At 37.5% G+C, this 15,298-nt stretch overlaps 1 protein-coding gene across 1 annotated transcript in view; it reads left to right on the top strand.

Annotated features, from left to right (window-relative positions):
• The window catches only part of LOC110446372 (potassium voltage-gated channel subfamily H member 7-like), a 47,653-nt gene that overhangs the window by 8,473 nt on the left and 23,882 nt on the right, over positions 1–15,298 (top strand). The gene's annotated exons all lie outside the window — the stretch shown is intronic.

The following is a 15,298-nucleotide window of genomic DNA, read 5'->3' as shown; positions in this document are numbered from 1 at the left end:
CCCCCCCCAAGATAGGTCTCTGGATCCGCCACTGTATCATTCTGCCTACTCACCATATTGCTAAAATGTAAGAATTTGTTTTCTCAAGACCTACCCTCTCCAAATGTATATAAAGGTAGCACAAAATATCGACAAAACAAAAAGATACGTTAATCGTACTTACTAAGATTCTGTCTATTCATTTAAGACAACTGAAAAAAACGAAGTAAGGAAAGTATATGCTATATAAAATTTGATAAATATGAAATGAAGGTTTTGAGATTCTACGCGAAAAGGTGATGGAGTACAAACGAATATAGTCCATGTAGGAATAAGGTACAGTTGAAATAGTGCATGTGAGAATAGGGTAAACTGTAATGTAGGGAATGGAGACCACAGCACCGACAACACATCTAACAAAACGCTTCCCTGGAACTTAAATTTTTGAAGAATTGAAACTTGGTTAAACGCAATTAAACTACAATTTATAAGAAAAGCTTCTATATAAAAAAAAGGATTCCAAACAATTCCAGTTCCACACGGAAAACATCTGCATTTATCATATTGATTTTCATTGTCATGATTCATTCGGAATCTCTTGTCCTTCAACCCGGTATTCAAGGCCACAAATCTCAGACCGGACAAAACAGACATAAAATGAACATAATTGTATCTGTCCTGTCTGTTCGGAATCTCTCGTCTGTCAGCCGATTGTTCAAAGCAATAAACGAGCCGAGTAGCGTAGATTGTACATCCCGCTATCCCTCGTCACTTATTGTTACTTTCCGGTTGTCCAAACGAAAAGAAATCAATCTGAATGATTGCGTCGTGCAGATCTTGACTGATGTCTTTACTCCGCGTTATTAAGACGTTGATTCCAGTCAGGTGGTGTCATTTCCATGTCCTAAACAAGGTTTTATAACCGCTGGTGGTCAAGAGTGGTCAAGCCATAGTAATGACCACTTGCTCTGGCAGGGCGTTAATGACTATTCGTACCGGAGATTCATCCCATTGTCCAAAGTACGGCTAAAGTTTATTGCCTCGCTGTCGTGAAATGAGAATTGTCTGTTATACATTAAGGCAATGTGAAAACGAAAATCTGTTTATTACGCCCGATATCTCGTTAAGCCTCGTTGTTGTTGTAAGATCCAGCAACAGTAAGAGGGAACATTCGGGCACCCAATACGGAACGGTACCCCAGATGAAACACTCTTTCTTATACAGGTATACATTATGTGTATAATGTAGCATTTTTATTTTGAAATTAAAATGAGTTGTTCCTATTCAAGATTTTTTTTATAGTTTTAAGCAGCTGAAATCAATTTTATCTGCTTACCTAGTGTTTGTTACTTATGAACTGAAATAAAAGTTATAACACAAATAAAATAAAAATATCTTGGCCCGGGAAAAGGGAGAACATAAAGTCACATTTCTAAATATAGCAATATATTTGTTCAAATGGTTATTTTAAGGAGAATTTGTTTCACGTTTTTTGTTTAACGTTATACATTGGCAATAACATTAATCACTTTATACAGGGACGGATATACCAAAATCGTCACATCGTTGTACAGATAAACAATACACTGATAATTCACTCAGTCGTAGAGAAACGGACCAGTCGGTCTTGGAACGTTGTACGCTGTTTTTGTATAAAAAAAAAAATGATATTATATAATATATTAAATATGATATCAAAATGTTATTAATGTAAATGCTGTCGATTGCGCTTGACCTCTCTCAGCTGGCCGCGACCGGTCGAAACTGGTTTTATGTCCTTTTATTGATGGAGCGAGAAACCTCTCCTGTTGGAAAAGAATCTACTGCTATTTCATAGCTGCATTAGAAGATTTATGTAAAACCGCCTGATGGAAGGTCAAGCGTCTATTTATCTGTCCGGAACTGACCATAACACGTATATCACTGCGAATAATATCAATATTGACCACTCATATGGCCGAAGTGTTGTTGATAGATGGGTAAGGTTTTGATCTGATTGGACATGATTTCGGACAAAGCTTGACCGCTGGTCAATCCGGATGAGACTGAAACATTCCAAAGACAAATGTCTTCGACCACACATAATAATGCCGGCGTATTTGATAAACTGGTCTTCTGACGTCATCCGCACATTTCTCTCGTTGCTTGACCATTTGAATGACCAATGAAGAAACTGGTTGACCATTAGCCTGTGGGTATCAATATGAACTCGGCTGTAAGAATCATTTCCATTTCAATAACGCTTCAGACAAAGAGCCTAGGTTATGATTTCATACTTGTCATGAATGATAATGTAAATCACTAAACACGCTGATCATGCACAAATACACATGACCGATTTGTTTTTCTTCATAAAAAGGAGAAAAAATATAGTTACGTATTCTTAACGTCCTGTTGCGGTGACTGACCAATAATATATTAATCAAAGGATGAAAGCTTAAGGTCACGAATTTATCTGACGTCGATCTACGTATTTGCTGCGTGTATGGGAGCGTGCAGTCGTTTTGTATTGCGATCTGATGTATAGCCTAGTAGAGCAAGACATATAATTTATCACATCAATTTAACTGAATATCAGTAATCTGTACCTTATCATCTGTTAAATTACGTATTAATCTCGATACGTTTTTATCAGTTTAAGTGATATATACTTAGACAAAATTATAACCTTGGACACTGGACATTTCCGGTACCTGTCGTAAAAGTTCGGTATTTGCCGTAAACTTCCGTTATTTGTCGTAAATGTTCGGTGTTTGTCGTAAATTTTCAGTTTTTGGTTTCAATACAGACACATTATTTCGCCTGATTGTTGTTGTTGATGTTTTTTTATTTTTATTTTCCTTCATTACTGCTGTTGTTTGTTCCCTTCGATATCAGATTTCTCCTGCAATCTGAGTTTTTGAGCATATGTCCGTGTGTTTTTTCTTTCTTTTGTGGACAAACATTCCGTTGTTCTTGACTTGTATCTCACATATCACAATAAACTCCCTGACAGAGCTCTACAAACAAACAGAAACATCTTCATCTTCATAACCCCTTTCTTAAGGTCGTGGAATTGTCTGTCAGATTCGGGTACTTAGAGAGCCCGGCTCTTATGCTCCAGGCTTACAATAGAATGTATTTCTAGTTTGCCCCGATTGTTTCCTGACCATATTGCCTACTTGGCTTGGTCTCTAATAAACCGTGGCGGGCCAGCCTGTTGGGTTGTAGATCGTTCAAGTGGTCTCAAGGTGGCTGTGATCTTGCTGGTCTTAGGCCGGAGTAAGTGACAGACGAGGAAGGACCTTATTTATGACTAACTTTAATTCCCTTTGATTTTTATATTGCGTTGGTAATCAATTTCCCTTTTTTTCAGTGGTCTGTTTAAGGATACCTTCCCCATATTTTTGATTTGGATAACTTACCACTCCGTACAATGTAGCTCTGTTGATTTTTAAGGATCCTTGCCCCAGAGCAAAACACTAGTAACCTCCCCTTAATTTCTATTTGGATATAACAGTAGTTTGGCTGGGCCAGGGAATAACCACTCGATACAATGCAGCACAGTTGTTTTTAAGGATCCATGCCCCACAGCAAAACACTAGTAACCTCCCGTTAATCCCGATTTGGATATAACTTGGTTTGGCTTGGCGAGAGAATTACCGCTAGGTACAATGTAGCCCAGTTGTTTGTTTTAGGAATTAAACAAATAATAAAACAATATAGAGAGTTCTACTGTATTTCTTATACATACAGTAACCCCCCCCCCCCCCCCCCCCCCCTTAATTTTTATTTGGATATAACTTAAGCTGGGCTGGGCCAGGAGTTTACCGCTAGGGGGTTCATGGAGTAAGAGTGACTGTATTGTAAATGGGGGTTCGGGGTTCGAGTCTCTATATGGACTCCTTCACTTGACTCTCAGAACATGGTTATGGATTTGTTTCTTTCATGTTTATTTTTTTGTATGAGTAACGTAAGTTATGGATTTCTTGTCATGTCGGTAAAACAAAATAACTCATTGTCACTTTTTCGGCAGTGGTATGGGGATCCTAAAAGTGGATCCTGAGTAGCGCCATGATTTGTGGACACCGACTGCGTTTGAGTTTAGCTTCCATTAGGACAACAATTTTTTTTTTTTAAAAGAGAACTAACAACGTGACGCTTCTCTAGAACACTTCTATTACATGAGTTTATGGCTTTGGCAAGGTGTAACGGCACAATAACTCTTCATCAAAACAGTTTAAAAATCTGTAAAACTTCAAGTTTCGGAAAAAAAGAAACAGTTTATTCTGTAATGATCGTCTAATTTACCACACACAATTAAATATATTGATTCACTCTGTTGCTCGGCATAATTCGGTACAATAAGATGGCGTTGACTTAATTCCACTGAAAAATATTATCTTGATGGAAAAAACTTTTAACAAAATTTCAGAAAACTGTATCGAGTGTGATGAATATTACATAATGTCGTTTTAGAAGTTATTTCCTAACTCCTTTCAGAGAAGAGTTACTCGTCAAGTGGCGATAACTGTACACGGTGTACATGTTCGTTATGATGTTAATATGTTTGAATTCACTAATTAGACAGTCGCGACCCATGTGTTATTATTGACTTTATACACTGGGGATACTTTGATTGACAGACATTTATTTAGCAAGCCTGCTAACTAGTTTAAAATACAGAAAGCAAAGTAGAGCCAATATTTAACCCCAATGTCAGCTTACTCAAACAACAGCCAATATATATGTAACCCCATTGTCAGCTTTCTCAAACAAACAAGAACCAAATCAGCCTAAAAGTCGATTACATCAATATATTTATTCTACAATTTTAGTTTTAATTTTAATTATGTTATACTATGAAGTATATTTAAAATTTGAAGAAAAAAATATCTAAGTTGTTATTTTTGTGAAACGTAAAGTTGGTGAGGGATTTTGCACAACGCGGTGCTGATTTTAATCAACACTTTCGTATTCAAGACCACACTTCAAAGAAATTCAGATGTTGTTACGCATTTCTCAACGAACTTGAAGATGGTAATTTCTTTATAGTCATGCTAAACTGATTGATTATTATGTGAAATACAATTTACCTAATAGGGAACACATCTTCGGGCCCACGTTTCTTTACAAAAGTGCCGAGTGCTTTAAGCGTTTATGGGTATTTTAGAATACGCGCCGACGATTTCACATATACATGAATTTAAAAATCGTTCCGTTAACGTCCTAAATCGGATCTCGTGTTATTGGTTGTATTCAAAGGGTTTATCTTGTGTCATTATTTCATTGTAATATTCAGACTGGCGAAGGCGATTTCACAGTGCGCTTTAGATAACTGTTTTTATCACCTTTATAGAAATAGAACCCTTTTCATCATTTGATCAGCATATTGATGGCTTTAGATCGTTGAAAATACATCGAGCGAAGTATAACAATGATTTGGTAAGTGAAACGGAAATCAGTCGTTTTTATTTCTAAGAACACGGGGGAAAGGGGAAAGACTAAAAACCATTCCCCTTAGTCCCCTCATACGGCCAAGCATTAGTCAATTAATGTGCATCAAACATGACACGCTTCATTAGACTCCTTATAAGATGCCCCATAGGAATAAACATAGCAGACCCCTCGTGCGACCCCACAGTAGACGTCTCATTGAGACGCCACATTAGTCGCCTCTTTAGAACATATTGTGGTATACAGCAGACCAAATATTGTCAAGTCTTCCCGAACCTGAAAGGTAATATAAAGAAGGAAATACGTAATGAAACTGGGTATGTGGAATAGCAGCTTGAAAGAGTGAGTTGAAAGTCAATGGATTTAAAAATATATATAAAAACTTCATTTTGTACGTAGCAACTTGAGCAATGCATTGATCTTGAGGTAGATTGCCCGTTTTACAAGGTATGAATTCGACATTTATAAAATGTAGTCATTTCAATTTCTGTTAATAATAATAATAATATTCATCATTTGATATAGCGCCCTATCTAGCTAACATAAGCCACTCTAAAGCGCTTTACAGTACATAAATATACAATTTTATACAGTCAATACAATTAGCATATATATATTAGTCAATACAATATTGAGGAATTCGCAGGAGCTGCCTTATCAGGCGCTAACTACTAGTCCTATGCCACCTGGCTAATTTCTCCATATGTGTGTATGTCTGTCTGTGTTGGAGATGTATTGTGTTCTGTTTGTAGTGGGACCGTTCTTCCAAAGGTATCATTTATAGTGCCACCTCACTTAAATGCTACAGCACAGATACCGCAACCCCACCCCAGACCATTTTATACTCCACCTGGGTTGTTGGAGTTGTGTGGGCAGGAGAAAAACACTTTCTCTAATATTCCATGCGTACGGCGACTTCGGGGATCGAACCCCGGCCGCCTGCTTGGAAGGCCGGAGTGTTAACCACTCGACCAATCCGCCCATTATATATTTCCTGGTAACACTTGATTATTAGGACTTTTTAGATGTGTTTTAATTGGAAATTCTATAATAATCTAATGACTTGGTTGTGGTTTTTTTGTGTTTTTTTTATTATATTTTCCAAAATTTTATGGCATAAACATATACAAATATTCGATCAAGTATCAGTATTGGTACATATATATATAAACAAATAAGTATACATTCACATTTTTGTTAAAAAAAATAAACTTCCGGATATTCTTGTCCGTACTCTATTCTAATTCTATTATTTAAGGATTAACTTGAATATATGTTTCATGTTATGGAGCTATAACACACAAAAAACGGAGTGTACTCTAATCATTAACCGCTTCGCGGTTTATTTAGAGTACATTCCGTTTTTTGATTAAATTATAAGGATTAACTTGAATATATTTTTCATGTTATGGAGCTATAACACAAAAAAAACCGGAGTGTACTCTCAGCATTAACTGCTTCGCGGTTTATTCAGAATACACTCCGTTTTTGTGTGTTATATCTCCATAACATGAAAAAATATATTCAAACCTTTTAATTTAATCTACTTTACACAATCCCTGTGGAAATCCACTTTTATTGATTGACTCTTTTCTCTTAGAAATTATTGTGCTGCTGTATCAGACAATCAAAAGCGACGTTACATACGGCGACGTCATTTTTTTTTACGTTATGGGCTGATAACATAATTGTTTAAGCCAGTGAAAATGCTGGTTACAAGCAAGATTAAATTATAATCCAATGACCTGGTTTAGCCTTTTGAATCATGTATTAGTTTTTCATATTATTACCTCCAAGGTTCACCATTCAACGACAGAGCGGTATATTATAAGAAATCTATCTTCAGTGTAATGTTATATGTATTGCCGATAGAGTTATTTTTCAACATCTTTTTCCAATTTTTTTTCACTCATTGCTGTCGACTTGTCCAAAACAATCAATGTTCACCTCAACAATACTATTTTTTTATGTAATCTGGAAATAATTAATTATCTCAATTTTAACGAGACGGTTCGACATTGTAATGGAGACACTTTTGTAGTCGACAAGCAACGTTCGTTTTTTCCGGAACACGAAGAGTCCGTCTCGGAATTATATATCTCTTATTGACTTAATTCCATACGTGTCATGTTACTAAGGAACCTGTCTGTCACCATGGCAGCGAGCCGATGATACGTAATGACCACACGTATACGTCACTGTGTAAACATCTTTACGTCATCCGTTATCCAAAAGTATTTGTCTTAATGATGTCGGCTGTCACTCAACGCTTCACATGCGCATGCGTCACCGGTCGTGGACGCGAACTTCTAACGCGATTCTGAGATGATAGGGACATTGATCCGGAAAATACATCTGAACTGACTATTAGTTTGTCGTTTTCAAATCTTATCGGCGGAAGTAGCTCAATCAGTAGTGTGCTATGTTTGTAGGCGAATGTTCGAAGCGCAGATTCTCGGTCTACCTTACAAATTACTGAAAAACTCTCATACAAAGGACTCGCATAACTAAATTATTCCCATTGTGCTACTACTAAGCATTTTAGGCTAGTTAGCTCTGATATCTGAAATTCAGCATTCTTCAAAACTGTCGTGATTCATAGCTACAGAGCTGGCAAAGGCTACACAATGGTATTATTGAGTATGTTAAATGACATCTTCGGCCATACGATTACAAGTGAAGCCGGTAACCCCTGACGAAAAAACACTTATTATTACTTCTTCGAACATCCGCTTCAATTTTTCCAAATACCTACGTGTACAGAGTTTTACTTTACAGTTATCAAAAGTCAAATACCTGTAGATTTCAAGCATTTAAAAAACCTTCCACCAATTCATCATCTATATTTCTCAGAGGGGTACAGTTTTTAAAACGGAACTAATTTTAGGATAGGAGGTACTAACGAAGGCGACACTAGCGTATTAGCTGATTCAGTTGCGCGAGACTTATAAAACAGCGTATACAACCGTATGCTGAACACATAGATGTGCATATAGACTTTGAATTGATCGGAAATTGAGTTAATGTAACAAAAGCATTTTACGTTTGAAAAATTTGAGATGCCCTGTATCAATCTGTCAATCATTCTTATTGACAAAAAAGGCAAAGCGTCATGTGTATTTATAGACTGGCCACCGTCTCTAGAATATTGAATGATTTAGAAAACAACTTTAACTCAAAAAATTGATCACTTGGATGTCTGATTCTAGCCTAAGTTCTAAACTAGGGGGAGATAATCTAGTAGTAAAATGCAGCCGAGAAATTCTTCATAAAAGTTAGGGGCTGGTAGCCAGTCAAGTGTATTAAGTTTGGTTTGGTTTTATAGAGTTTAACGTCTAATCAACAGCTATGGTAATTTAAGAACGTGAATCCGTGTGCGTGTGTGTGTGTGTGATATAGGCTAGATATGTTGGTGTACTTGCCTTCTTGTGATAGCGCGGGTCTGATGTCGACTGCGTAGTGCTGTCTCACTGAAATACCATGTCAAAGGCACCCAGCACAGCATTCCGCCCGATCACATTAGTCTGACAACTGGTAAACCAGTTGTTGGGATAACCCTAAATGCTAAACGTTAAGTAGGGTATAACAGCTTCCATTTTAGGGACTTTGGTATGTCCCGGCATGGGAACAGAACCCGTTACCTATCTCGGCGAACATTCAACACCAAGGCCAAAGTGAGGTTCCCAATTGTTGCTTTTGGGGCAGTGGATAAATTGTGGTTTCTTCACAGTCCCTTTATCATAACACGCAGAAGGAAGCCCCCGATTTAGTAGGATGTCCAACATTTATCGCTTTTTACAACATGTAGAGGGATACAACAGGCATATTCCCTGTCTTGCAACAAAACTATTGTTTTATTAATCCATATCGTCTAAGTAACTCATGACTTTCCTGGCGTTGAACTAGAGGAAAAATAATAGCTTCATGATTTATTCGTAATACAGTTACTTTACTTAGATCGATAGCGGAAGAAATATCACCCAAATGCGGTGGCATCAACTTTCAGGCAAAGCTTTCTTTTATCTTCTCTCCTTCTCCTGTCATAGAAAATATCAGGAATGACGAAAACAATGAATAATGCCAGAAATAGAAATGAGATTCTGAGTAAAAAACAGAATTATAATCATGAAACCAATGGCGGTCTACTTACAGTAATACGGATAATTACATGTATTTTATTGCAAGAAGGCTACAAAAATATAAATATTTAGATAAATACATAAATAAATATAATCAGGACAATAAGCAGTGTTACTGTATTCTAGGGTTGAGTTTACGTTATAAAACAAACCTCAATATGGATCATTTTGGTAAATTGCGGATCGAAAGGCCCGAAAACTGACGGTCGTGGTTAAATTTATAACTACATGTTAACACCAAACCCAAAACAAACGGTCAATTTAATACGGACTATTCTAAGCGACAAAACCAACAGCCGGGAAACAGTCAGTCGACGATTTACTAAGTAAGGTTCAATCTGAAATCACAAAACAGCCATTCCACCATCGCCTGTCTGATAATGAACCGCATTGAGCCACATTTCAATCCTTCAAAGAATTTAATCAAAACGTCGCCGCGATACCCTCGGTCACCGCTTGCTTCTCCTTCCGAGAATAATCTCGAATTCGCGTGTTACGTTGCGTCACCCTTTTATTATATTATTTCAATTAAATTTTGATCCACAATTCCCGGGCTATACGCCCGTGGCCATTATCCGTGTAATTCCGGCGAAGACACGAAGAGACCAAGAGACCTTTAATACCAATGTACGGTTCTGTCGACAGCTACAATACGGTTTCAACGAGTGATGAACTGTTCCGGGGAATACTCGAGGTTCTCAGGGGTTTGGTAATCTAATCATTGATATTAAAAAATCCGGTGTTTTTTTCGATTCTGTATATTGCCGTTGGCTTAGTTCAATAGACAGTTTATGTCACTTAGTGTTTAGATATTTAGAAGATTTTGTTTTCGCAGATTTCCATCAAATATAAAAGTTCAAAAGCGTATTTGGTACAATTCCTTGTAGGCGTTTTGATATCTCAGTTTTTATTAATTTACTTTTTATAAGTGTAATAGTTTCTCCTGAATCAGAATAATTATCTATTTGCGCTTGAGCACTTACAGAAGGATTTTAAGAGTGTTATATATACATTTTGCATCTTTCACGAACAAAGAAATGTATATGTAAGGGACGAGGGCGCAGTGGACAGCGCACCCGCCTTTTACCAAGACGGTCGGTGTTCCATTTCCCGATCAGACGTGAACAGGTATGAGGTCATAGGTTGGTCGTGTGATCACAGGGTGGCCGGGTGGTGCAGTGGAGAGCGCACCTGCCATTCACCAAAGCGGCCATGGTTCGATTCCCCAAACGGACGTGAAATGGTGTGTGGTCACCTGCCTGACCACGTGGGTTTTCCCCGGGTGCTCCGGTTTCCTCCCACACTATGACTACCGCGCGCTAGCATTTGGGCCAACACGAGTGAAAAATATAAGTTGACATAACTTGTTTCATAATTATTGTGAAATTAATAAAGTTTATATATATATATACATTGTATATATGAGGTCATATACTCGAACACGTACGGGTAAGTTTTCTACGAGTAATCCGGTTTCCTCCCAAACAAAGACCCCCGCGCGCTTCCAACCAGGTCAAAGGGGTGACTTACAAAAGTACACAAAACTTATTTCACAATTGCTGTAAAATTAATAAATTTCAATTTGAATTGCTGTGCCAAATGTCTATCGTTCACCAGGTGGAGTTCGGTTGGTAATAACGACTCGCCCTCGTCCGGAGGTCCACGGTTCGAATCCCAGACAGGCCTTGTTGGATGTTTACATGTACCAATTTTGGTGATATTGTGTATATTTGTTTCATTCGTGAAACGTGACTCAATGCATTGGTTTCTCTTCATGGTCGAATCACCTTTAATGCTATGTTTGGCTCAGGTCAAACTTATGGTTAATAATGTACTTAATTATAATAATAAATCGAGGTTCTTATATACCGCTTTATCACAACCTAGTTCGTAGGTCGTCTCAAAGCGGTTCACAAATTATTACCCGTGGTTATAAGGCCTTTGCAACCAGCCAATACATTTCTCAACTCCCTGGGGAGCATACAGCCAGAGCTGCCATGTTGGCGCTAACAGCTAGCATTCAACAATTCAAGCACTGCCCAACCACTTACATATTTACAGCTGAGTAGACTGGAACAAGCGGAGTAAAGAACCTTGCTCAAAGATACAACACAGTTCTGGGCCGTGGCTCGAACCCGCTACCCTTAGGTCACGAGCCCGGCGTCCTACCACTAGACTTCCGTGCCTCCTGAATCTGAATATGTCGAGGCAATGTAAAACATATGAATCCTTGGATTTAAAAGGAGACTGGAGGAGTCTCCTAAGTAAAGGAGACTCCTCCTCTACAACACAGAATAAACACGAGTGGCTTGTTAGTTTAAAGCCTGTTTGAATGGGATTTTGAAGCGAGTAAAACGCAATCTATAATCTTGTTATGTAATACTTTTCATTGTCATTATCAACAAAATCGTGTTGATTAATATCAGTATTGAACAATATCACAAGGAATCCTTCTTTAAGTTTCACGTCTTTCCATTTAACATTTTTTAATCCAACTGATTGATCCTCTTACCAATATCAATTGCCGCGGCTACATGAAACAAAAACATGCGTGTCAGAATTTATGAGTTTTTTGTAATCATGAAACCAATGACGGACAATGAAATACGGAAACACGGTAGTGTAGGTGACACGTGTAATGTTGCGGATGTGTTAGTGCGTATGTACGGATTTGTTTATCACAAAGGATCAGGTGTGTTGCCGTTTGCAGGTTGATTGGATCATTTTTCAAAGTAAATTGATTTCTTTCGTCCTTATTGTAACACAGTGCTATCGACCACAGCCTCTTGCAACGTCTTTTCTTCCTGTAACGGGACAGGACTGGGTCGTTGGCCGGCGACCAGGTGGCTCAATAGGTAGAACGTCCGTCTAGAGTTCAGAAGCGGAACTTATTTTCGTCTTTCGCTGGTGACCAATTAGCTCAATGGATAAAGCGTCCGTCTGCAAATCGGGAGGTCCCGGGTTTGAACCCGGTCTGGCCAAAAGGGTTTTTGCATTTAGTTAAATGTTGAAAATATTCTGATTACCAACAATGCTTTCCTGATTATAAAATTGCACATAGGTTTTGAGGATATCTCCAACGAAATGCTACACTCCCGTGAATCAGTGAACTAGCTTCTGATAGAGAGTGTAATCAGAATAATATTGCGGATTTGTACGGAACGTAATGAAACGAGTAAAATCTCGATAATATAATGAGTGACTATCAGCTTATTCGTTTATATAGACAAACCGGTTTTTTTTTCTATTTAGAAATATAATATTTAAAGGATAAAGCCTGACGGACATGCAAATGTTACACGTAACGTAGGCCTTGAAATTGTTTACCAGAAAGCAACATTAAAACATAAGGACTGTCCTAAATGATTTAACAAACATATCCGGTTAAACTGGCCCAACCTTTTGAAATGCGATAATAGAAATCGGCCCGTGATCATATTACGGATTATAACGGAACTTTATGTACTGACCATATTTTTGATGATATTGCGGATTAAAACAGAGCTTAATTAATGAAACGACTATATTTTCGATACTATTACGGATTGTGATCTTTAGTCGGTTTCTTTTTTATATAAGATTTGTTTTGTGAGACTCATTTTTAACTTTTCTTTTGAGCTCAGAAGGATCTCACTAAAATATGAAAACTCCCGGATAAGTTTTGTGAATGTGCTTTAGAATCGAAACTTATATAAAAATTCCAAATTAAAGTTAACCAATTAGATACCATATGAACGATGTTTATACGGTTTGATACGACCAACAGAAATCTGATTGACAGCAACAGTGTTCCCATCTTGTCACCAGTCGTAATCAATATCTGAAACAAACAACTGACAGTGTTGACAACCAAAGTTCTTGAAATTAATGGATGGAGTAGAACACTTAAAAGACATTAGCGTTCAAACAGTATAGTACACTGCAAAACACTTTTAGTGAAATATTAAAACACTTTGGTAGAGATTTGGCAGGTACCTGTCCAAAATACTGATGAATTATCTTTGGAGTTTAGCTCTATTTGGAAATGTCTCTCATGTTTCGGCTCACCTCAACAAAATATAAACTAACCTAGATGTACATTGTATGTAGTACATATCACAGTGGATGAAACAAATCAGTCCCGTAATACTCACTTAGCTTCCTGCGATTGTCTTTAAGCTCAATCGGTAGAGCGCAAGACTTGTATTTGCAGTCCCCTGCTTATACACACTTTCTCCCATAACCACTATATAAGGTTTCCTCACACCCACTCATTGAATAAACCTGCTTGGAGTTGGAAACATTTGTGGTTAATTGCTTGTTGGTTACGCCATAGACGTTGTTCCATTAGTCAATCTTCTGATTCTGACGTCAGAAAACACTACCATCTTACATTATGACATCATAGTTCACGCCGATTGTTTCTCTGGTAAAAAACAGGAATAATGTATGACCAAGAAAAACATACGGTTTTCTATATATAATATCTGAACGCCCATTTCTATCTGACGCCACCATACTTGACTACTGTAAAATCATAAATGTTCGTGGGACATTAAATTTCGTTTATTTCGTGGATAACAAAAATCCATGAAATTAAATCCACACGAAAACATGAATTTGGTAAGATATAAACGGGGGAAAATCAAAAACCATCGAAATATAATGACCTTTAAACAGGCTAGTATATAAAAACCACGAAATTTTAACCCCATGAAATTAAGGATTCCACAGTATTTTGTCCATCCTACAAGAAAATCTTCAAGATAACCTTCATATTTTATCGCAACCATATTGCGCAACATTAATTGTCTGTGATTATCCCCGAGCTAGAACGAATGTCGCAATCGTTAATAACGTCATCACTACCATGAAACATTACTTTAACATAAACCCCATGTTTGAATGACGCCAGCTTACATATCGTTTCCTTCATTATTACAAACACATTATCGTGTTTTTGTTGTTGTAATTCATTGTCCTCAAGGCCCCTTTGCTTAAGTTCTTGATGTCCTTTATATTTAAACAGTATTAAAAGTACATTGTGTTATATCCCCAGCTTGTTGGGTTCCGACATATTTGGTACATGTAACATATCTGTCAGCATTATTAAACATGCATTGTGCCATGTCCCCTAGCTTGGCTTAGTGTCGCCATATTTGGTACACATAACTTCAAACATGCCTTGTGTTATGCCCCCAACTTTGATGTGATCTGCCATATTTTGTACTTTAAAGGGGCATCACGGTGAAGTAACTTTATTTTTTGTCTTTTTTTCAAATACTCCATAAACATATCAAGTGAGACTCCTTATGGAAAATAACGATCGGATTTGGCTGAAATAGATTCATAAAAATGATTAAATCTAAGAAAATCATCGGTATTTCTACCTGTCTGACCAACGTTTTGTTCATGGATTTCCCTCTACTGGCGCATGCGTATAGCACACCATTTCTTTGTAAACAAAATGACTGGCCGTGTGAAGTAAGCGAAAGAAAAGTGTTGTACCGTGTCAACTACGAAACGAAAAGTTGCCAAATGGTCAAAAGATAGCGCAAGGAGTACGTTACGGAATCATTATTGCAGGTGGGCAGTATTCAAAGGAGAAAATAACTGCCGTAGCAGTTAGTACGGTGCATGTATTCTTCCGGATAGCCGGTTAAGCTGAAATGGAATCGACAGAAATGCTAGCGCTGTTTATGTTATGAATAAATATCTAAAACTATTAAGCTCGCTAGTATCTTTGTCTGAGTTTGAACACAGAT

This window comes from Mizuhopecten yessoensis, unplaced genomic scaffold, assembly GCF_002113885.1.
Source record: "Mizuhopecten yessoensis strain PY_sf001 unplaced genomic scaffold, ASM211388v2 scaffold2681, whole genome shotgun sequence".
Taxonomy (NCBI): Eukaryota; Metazoa; Mollusca; class Bivalvia; order Pectinida; family Pectinidae; genus Mizuhopecten; species Mizuhopecten yessoensis.
Note: the sequence above shows the minus strand (reverse complement) of the source record. Positions and strands in the feature narration are given on the sequence as shown.